This window comes from Glycine soja, unplaced genomic scaffold, assembly GCF_004193775.1.
Source record: "Glycine soja cultivar W05 unplaced genomic scaffold, ASM419377v2 tig00031281_1_pilon, whole genome shotgun sequence".
Classification (NCBI taxonomy): domain Eukaryota; kingdom Viridiplantae; phylum Streptophyta; class Magnoliopsida; order Fabales; family Fabaceae; genus Glycine; species Glycine soja.
In genome coordinates this window covers 34,205-42,470 of record NW_021143856.1, presented here as the reverse complement: position 1 = coordinate 42,470, position 8,266 = coordinate 34,205, and the positions used below count along the sequence as shown (strand labels likewise).

At 31.7% G+C, this 8,266-nt stretch overlaps 1 pseudogene; it reads right to left on the bottom strand.

The window, feature by feature from the left end:
• Positions 1-1,888: 1,888 nt before the first annotated feature.
• On the bottom strand, positions 1,889-2,400 carry LOC114404390 (annotated as a pseudogene).
• Between the last annotated feature and the right edge of the window lie 5,866 nt (positions 2,401-8,266).

Genomic DNA, 8,266 nt, shown 5'->3' with positions numbered 1-8,266 from the left:
AAATTTGAAGCATAGAAAATCAAATCTAGCTTCTATAGCAAGTTTAATCGGTGGAAACTCTAAAGAATCATGTTTAAAACATTTATCACAAGACATGTGAGGAGATACATGGAGAAAAAAATGAAGAAACAACAATGGAAGAGAAGGTAAAGCAAAAAAATTAATGGAGGTTTAAGGAGCACCTACTTGAAGCTCTTGTGCTCTGATACCACTTGATGGAAGCTTGCTTGTGGGGCTTCTATGGAGGCTGGATCTTTGAGCTTCAATGAGGTCCTTTAATGGTGATTTTCCACCATGGAGATGCAGCAGAAGACAAAGGAGAAGAGGTGAGAGGAGGCGTCATCCACTAGGGAGTAAGCCATGGAAGAAGGAGCTTCACCACCAAGATGAGCCTTGGATAAGAAGCTTGGAAGGATGCTTCAATGGAGGAAAAGAAAGAGGAAGAGAAAGAGAGAGGGGGGAGCACGAAATTGAAGGAATAAAAGAGGGAGAGAAGTGGAACTTTGAAGTATGTCTCACAAGACTCTCATTCATCAAAGTTACAACAAGTGTTACACATGCTTCTATTTATAGACTAGGTAGCTTCCTTGAGAACTTTCTTGAGAAAACTTCCTTGAGAAGCTTCTTTGAGAAAACTTCCTTGAGAAGCTAGAGCTTAGCTACACACACCCCTCTCATAACTAAGCTCACCTCCTTGAGAAGCTTCCTTAAGAAGATTTCTAAAGATGCTTGAGCTTAGCTACACATACCTCTCTAATAGTTAAGCTCACCTCCTTGAGATGAGAAGCCAGAGCTTAGCTACACACCCCCTATAATAACTAAGCTCACCCCTATGACAAAAAACATGAAAATACAAAAAAAAAGTCCTTACTACAAAGACTACTCACAATGCCCCGAAATACAAGGCTAAAACCCTATACTACTAGAATGGCCAAAATACAAGGCCTACGAAGGAAATACCTATTCTAATATTTACAAAGATAAGCGGGCTCATACTTAGCCCATGGGCTCGAAATCTACCCTAAGGCTCATGAGAACCCTAGGGCCTTCCCTTGGATCTCTAGCCCAATCTACTTGGAGTTTTGTACCCAATGCCCTTGCGGGGTAGGATTGCATCAGTATATATACTGGGAGTATATTTTATTATTATTATTAAATCATTAATTATGATAAATATTAATTTTTTAATTTTAATAATAGATATTTTTAATAGGAAATAATAAATATTTTAAAAGCTATATAAAAAGGGATTTATAATTAATTGACAACTTAAAAAGAAGTGTAGGTTAAATTTATATATCCATTGCTTTTATCCTCCTCCATGATGTAAATCAAGTTCAATGAAACAATGCAACTATTTGTAATACTATTAATTAACAAATGATATTAAAATAAAAAATAAATATTTTTATTAAAGAGTTACTTTAGAGGGGTAGTGTAGGCTTTCCAACTTTATAATATCAGACATGTACATCTATTAAAGATGGAATGCATGGGCCAGCCCAACCGTTTCAATGTTGGATTGCAAAGATGATGAAGCTTCACTTTAAAATTTTACTCGGGACCAACATGTTATATTTTGATGCATAAATTCACCCTTATAAAAGTATTCACTCTTGAACAAGAGAATATTAGGAACTACTCACTCTCTTTCATGATAAGCTACATAACTTCTCTTGTATCAAGTATGTCACACTAATTTATTTTTAAGTTTTTTATTTCTCCCAATTGTTTAAAATTAGTCTATCTCAATTTAAATTTGAATTTTGAATTTTAAAATTTGATACATTATATCAATTTGATAGACATACTGATCATGTGTATTTATTTAAATAATTTGTTCACAATGTGGTCATAGCTAAAAAATTGCAGAGCTAAAAACTTCTAACTAAATGCTTAGGTGTAACATCAATTGGAAAATCAAAATATTGATACTTATTGGGTATAGTTCAAAATCAGCAGCTGGGCCAATGTTTAATATGTTCAGAGCCTCAGCTTTTGCCAGGTCGTACTATTTAACACTTGTTAAGAACTCGTTGATGCTCTCTCTTGTTTGAACAGAGGCAGCAGTGTCAACCAAATAATCATAAACCTGCTAGATGTACAGAACATTCATCTACCAATAAAACTTACAAGCATTCCCATTTATTAGAAAAATCAAATCTAACCTTGTATTCAGACTGCGCTACTTTGGCAATAACTCTTGTTGGATCCTTTGAAGCCCCTTTAGCTCGTAAGAAATCAAGGACCTCAAAATTTGTGAGTTCACCAGCATTGCCCTCTAAGCTGTGACAAAGCTATTAAGCATCAATCATATCCCAATATAAAAGAGAAAGTTCAATTGAAATTAGTGTATTAATTTTGAAAACAAACAAAAATGGTAGAAACATACATTTTCATCTGTAAGACACCAGAGTGAGAGAAAAGGCCATTACAAAACAAGAGAGTGTCTCCTTTGCTTCTGCAATAAAACAAGCCCAGTACACAAACAGACAATTACAGAATGAAATTCCCAGTTTTCACAAAATATAACAAATAACACTGCTAATACAGCTTAAACACACATAATTGGGTTGGGGCAATTTTTTGGCAAACGTCGGCTTGGACTTTTTTGGACGACATAGGCTTGTGATATTTTTTTTGCTTGACGTCAGTTAAAAAGTAGCACCTACTAATGTTGATGAGAAAAAGCTTGGCCTACGTCAGTTGAACAAACCCTCAGCTGCCATCAACAGAAAACAAAACTTAGCTGATGTCAGCATAAAAATAGCAATGACTAACATTGACCGAAAACCTAGCCTATTTGAACAAAAAAATATCCATAAAATGGCTTTGGCAAAAACCATAGCTTGATGTCGACCAAAAAACCTAGCATATGTCAGCCAAAAAATGGCCTTGGCATCGACCAAAAATAGCCTTGACCATTGTCGACTGTAAAACATCATCAACTGATAAGTTCTATCCTATTTTATTGTGTACTTTTTTACTCTTAATGTATTTTGTGCCCAGTCCAACCATTTGAATGATGTGAGAATAGACTGTGATTGGAAAGTCATGATTTTATTTGGAATTGAAATTGGATGGTTGATGTGTTATGACCTAGGGATTTGTTTTTATATTAATTTTATAAGAGGCTTGCTTTATATGTATCAAGATTTTATGATTTATCTTTCTATGGATATGTTGTAAGTTGTAAAATTCAGAATATTTTTTCCAAGAAATTGGGGTCAAGAAGAAATTATGTCTCCTTAACCATGAACTATGAAATTGGGATAGAACACCTCTTTTATTATATGAGATTGATGTTTTGGGTATTTCATGAGTCATAGTGGTTTAAATAATATAAATGTTCTCAAACTCTATTTGAATCATATTTAATGAAAAATATAACTTTTTTTTTTATTTTTAGAGATTGTTTATTCTAGTCGATAAAAAATCAAGTTTTAATTTCAAATCAATCAAATGAAATTTTGTTCATTTAAATAGTGGATAAATGGAAAGTTCTAGGCATTGAGACAAGTTGTTGTGGTAACGATACTCTACATACATTTTTAATTATTTGTATACGTACACTTGCCTAGAGGTCAACTCCAACTTGTTCAAACTCATTCAAGTATGGGTTGGGTCATGGGTGTTAATTTTTAAACCCATGAACCAAACCCATAGACCCATTGATGTGACATGTCTTTAAAATTATTATTGTTGTTTATATGTTTACATATTTTTTATATTTAAAAGTTCCAATATTAGTGATAACACATTCACTAACTTGTTCAGACTTCAAAGTCTTTCATGAGATACTAAGTTCCCATTCTCTCTCTCACTCTCTACACTTAGCATCAGATTAAGGTTTCCAATTCTTTCTATTGCCCTCCACACATTGACTATAGGACATCCCCTCCATAACGTATTTCAATTTCTTCGAATGTCATTGTTGACTTATTGAGATTAAGTACTTAATTGTTAAGCAATATCACCATAACACTTTCATGATGCGCCAGCTAAGTGACTAGCTTCAAGGTGATTTTTCATAATTTGTATTTTGTGTTTATTTAAAACCTCAGTTTTAAAAAGTTTAAAACAAATTTAGATGTTCAGAAACAATTCACTTAATCAAAATCAACTTGTTTGTGACCAAGTTGTTTAGGGTTGGGTTTCATAAAAAAGTAGCATGAATCCAACCTTCCTTCTCAAGGAGGAAGCTACAGGATTGAGCCAGATATATAGGTACAAATTCAATAAAAGGGACAACATTTTTTTTTTGTGTGTGCGTATGTGAAGGGTAAAAAAAGTTGGCCAAATCTATGTTATCTTTTTTAGTTTTAAGTAAAGGTTTCATAGATAAAATATTGAAGGTAAAGAAATTTTGAATTCCATCATAACTAATGTTTTATTTGGTATAGATAAAAGATCTTCCAATACTATGTACTATTTAATTTTGGATGATGAGTCAATTTGGTAGTAGGTTTCATAAATTAGAAATTGAAGTAAAGGTTTTAAGAGTGATTTGATTTAGGCTTAGCCCTCCAAATGTCAAAAACAGTCAACCAAAGCCAAAGTAAGGAGTTGTAAGTCGACCAATTTATGACAATTTTGTAAAAAGAAACAAGTTTAGTCAAAACCATAGAAATTAGAGCTTTGAACACCAAATTATCTAATTAATTAGTGTAGGCCTAATATAAATAATTTAAATAGACAAAGACCTAATATAATTAATGTTTCTAATTATTAATTAGTTAACTAGAATTTAATTAACCTTAATTGTCTTAATTAAAGCTAACTAATAATAGATTACTCCCTCCGTCTCAAAACAAGCTAAACAAGTATTTTATTTTCAAGATCCTTGTGATGAAAGATGGTTAGTGGTTCTACATGGAAAAGCAATTAATGTTAATTTAGCCTAAAAAGATTAAATTTGTACTTCTGAGTTCGAGGATAGTGGGAAGTGTTTTGAAACTTTGAAAAAGGGGAACGAGAGGTCAACATTGTGTTAAGCATTGAGGTGAGACACAACAAGGTTCTAGGATTCAAAAAACTCATCTTTAATTGATTTAGGTGACTTTTAACTATTAGAAATTGTAATTTAGTTTTTAAATATAGATTGGTGATTTCACAAATCCCATGAAATTATATTTTAAAATTTCTAATAGACACGTTATCACTTAACCAACGATAGGAATCTAGAATAATTTTTTAATATATCAAGAAACTAGAGGTCATCATTAATTCATTTATTGATTTTTTTTTTGTCTACCATTAATATTTTAAGAATATAAGTAAAAAAAGTTGATTAATGTTACATTAAAAAGCTAAAATGACAATTATTTTGATTTTTTTTCTCTTACATTACAATTATAATGGAAAGGGAAGGAGTAGAATATAATGAAAGATAGAAGATTAAAGTCTCTTGGAAGATGAATAATGAAACTTTAATTAATCCTAATGAAACAAATTTGGACCGAAAAACCTAATGGGCCAATGGGGCTCGGCCCAAAACCCCAAGATGTAGGGTTACAATACAAGAAATGTAAACACTCTCCCTTGGTCTTCATTCATGCACGGCCACTTCTAGAGTTTTAGGAGAGATAAGACAGCTTTTATCTCTTGCCTGGTGTTCTCTCTCTAACTTCATGGTCATCCTACGTCACGTTCTCACCTTTACAACTCAAATCTTGTCCCTTGGACATCAAATTCAAGGAGGAAGCTCTAGCAGACAAGGGTTTTTCATCAATCCATTTTGTTTTGGATTTTCTTGAACTCTAGAAGACTTCAAATCTCTCAAGGTATTGAGAGGTTCTATTTTCTTTAATGTCTATTTTGGTTTGGGAGGTTATCCTCCATGAGTATGGGCTCTTAGATTTGGTTTGGGGGGGATTAGATTGAATTTTAAAATGAAATCCAAAATCTGATTTTATTCAAAACAGATGGGTTTATTAAATTTTAATATGTTCGACTTTTGGTTTATTTGATTTTCAGTTTTTTGCTTGATTTATTCATAAAGTTATTTGATGAAATCAGTTTATGAACATTCCTAAGAAAACCGATAAAGTAAAGACATCAAATGTTCAATTAAGTCTATTAACTAGTAAAGTACGTTTTTGTTGACAAATCTACAGTGTTAAACATTCATAGATTAATATGTATAGTACATTCTTTTGCCAATGATTCTTTAATGGACATTCTCTCCTACTTAATTTTTTCAGTTTAATGTAAAAGTTTATTTAGAAGGAAAATTAATTTTGAGTTGCATAAAAAATTCCTTGTTGCTTTTGGTAGGGATAAAAGTTCTTCATATATTGTGCTATTTACTTTTGAATGATGAGTAGATATGGTTGCACATTATACATAAATTAGGTTAGTCCTTTTTAATGAATTTAATTACTTATATCGATATCTATATTATATTTATTAGGTTAGAAATATGTAGACACAAAATAACATAACACCATGACATAAACTTTTGCAGTTTCCAATTGAAATTCACATAATTGGAAGGAATTATAGAATATATATATATATATATATATATATATACACACATATATATACGTCAAAGATTAATACTCTCTCTGGTCTCATATATAAGCAAAAATAATTACTTCCCATAAATTAAGAAAGTTAGTTGAAATCATTTAATTTTACTAATCTCAAGTAGAAAGTAAGGTTATTCTTAAAATGTCCTCCATTCAAACCTGATACTTTGTACACTATATTCCATCCAATATCTACATATATTGTTAGGGATGAGTCGAGCCTAATGGTTAGTGTTTTATATGCATACCTTGGAAAATTGCACTTTTCTTAATTTGGTTTTTGTTCTTTCTTGCAATATCATCACACTCAATTTATCAGGTATTTCTTTATTTTTGAAGTGGCGTCTACATATATTGTTAGGGATGAGTCACTAGATTCTTTGTACACTAAAAATAAAGGAGTCACCAGATTCTTTGTACACTATATTCCATCCAATATCTACATATATTGTTAGGGATGAGTCGAGCCTAATGGTTAGTGTTTTATATTCATACCATGGAAAATTGCACTTTTCTTAATTTGGTTTTTGTTCTTTCTTGCATTATCATCACACTCAATTTAACAGGTATTTCTTTATTTTTGAAGTGGTGTCTCCAATCATCACACCTTGAAAAAGGTATGTATGTCTTCAACACCCCAATCCCAACCAATAGGGAAGATGAGATCATTGCTAAAGCCCGTTAGAAGACAAGTATGATGGTTATATTTGAATGGGACACATCTTAAAAGGTACGTGTGTGACACTTTTTTTTAAACTACGTGATGGGAACAAATAAGAAATTTCTTGTCAATTATTTTTATAATTATCGGATGATTGATAGTAGGCCTTTTATGAAACAAGTGCATAAATTGAATGTATGCTTAATATCTACGAACAAACACAATATGGATGTAGATGAAAGTTAATGATTCTATCTTGAATCATTGACAAAGTTCCTTCCTTATGGAATGACTTTAAAAAGTTTGAAACATCTAAAAGATCAAACCGATTTCTCTTGAACAACCGAGGTAGTAAAATGATACCAAAGGTACATATGTTCAACAAATGGTGTGAGTAATGGAGGAAGGTACATTGAAAATGTTCTCTAAGAGTAGGAAGTGGGATTTTGTTATTCATGTAGTTTCACGTGCAGCCATAGTAAAAATGCATTTACGACTTCATTAAATATTGGATTGAGTTGGAATTTTGTGAGCCAATTCAGGATACATAATTCTTAAATCTAAATCTTTGGTTTGTTTATTGGTTGCTTGTGGTGAGAGATATTTAGTTTGTACTATCAACAATTTTTTTATACTTTCATCTTCTTGATTCTCTATTTGTATGTTTGTTGTTGTTTTAGTTGTTTAACCAATACTCACTTTTATCTAAAACCATGTGATTTTCAGAATCATGTGATTTGGTTGTTTTGTTAAAAAAGGTGAGAGGTATTTTGTTCATTAAGTTGTATGATTAATTGATGAACGTGATTTGTGCACTAACTTGAGTATGTTTAATCTAAAACCATTTGGTTCATATATATTTTTAAAATGGTGGGTGATTATGTGAAATTTTCAAAATTATTTAAAGATTGTATCCTTTCATGAGATTTTGTGTTCACTCATATGAAGTGAAAGTATGAATAGATGCGCAACAAACATGAGATGTGACTCTTCACCAAGAGTCATGACATGTGACTCTTACCAAGGGCCTTGAATGCAGAAAATCACCGGATTCTTTGTAACCGTGCCCCTT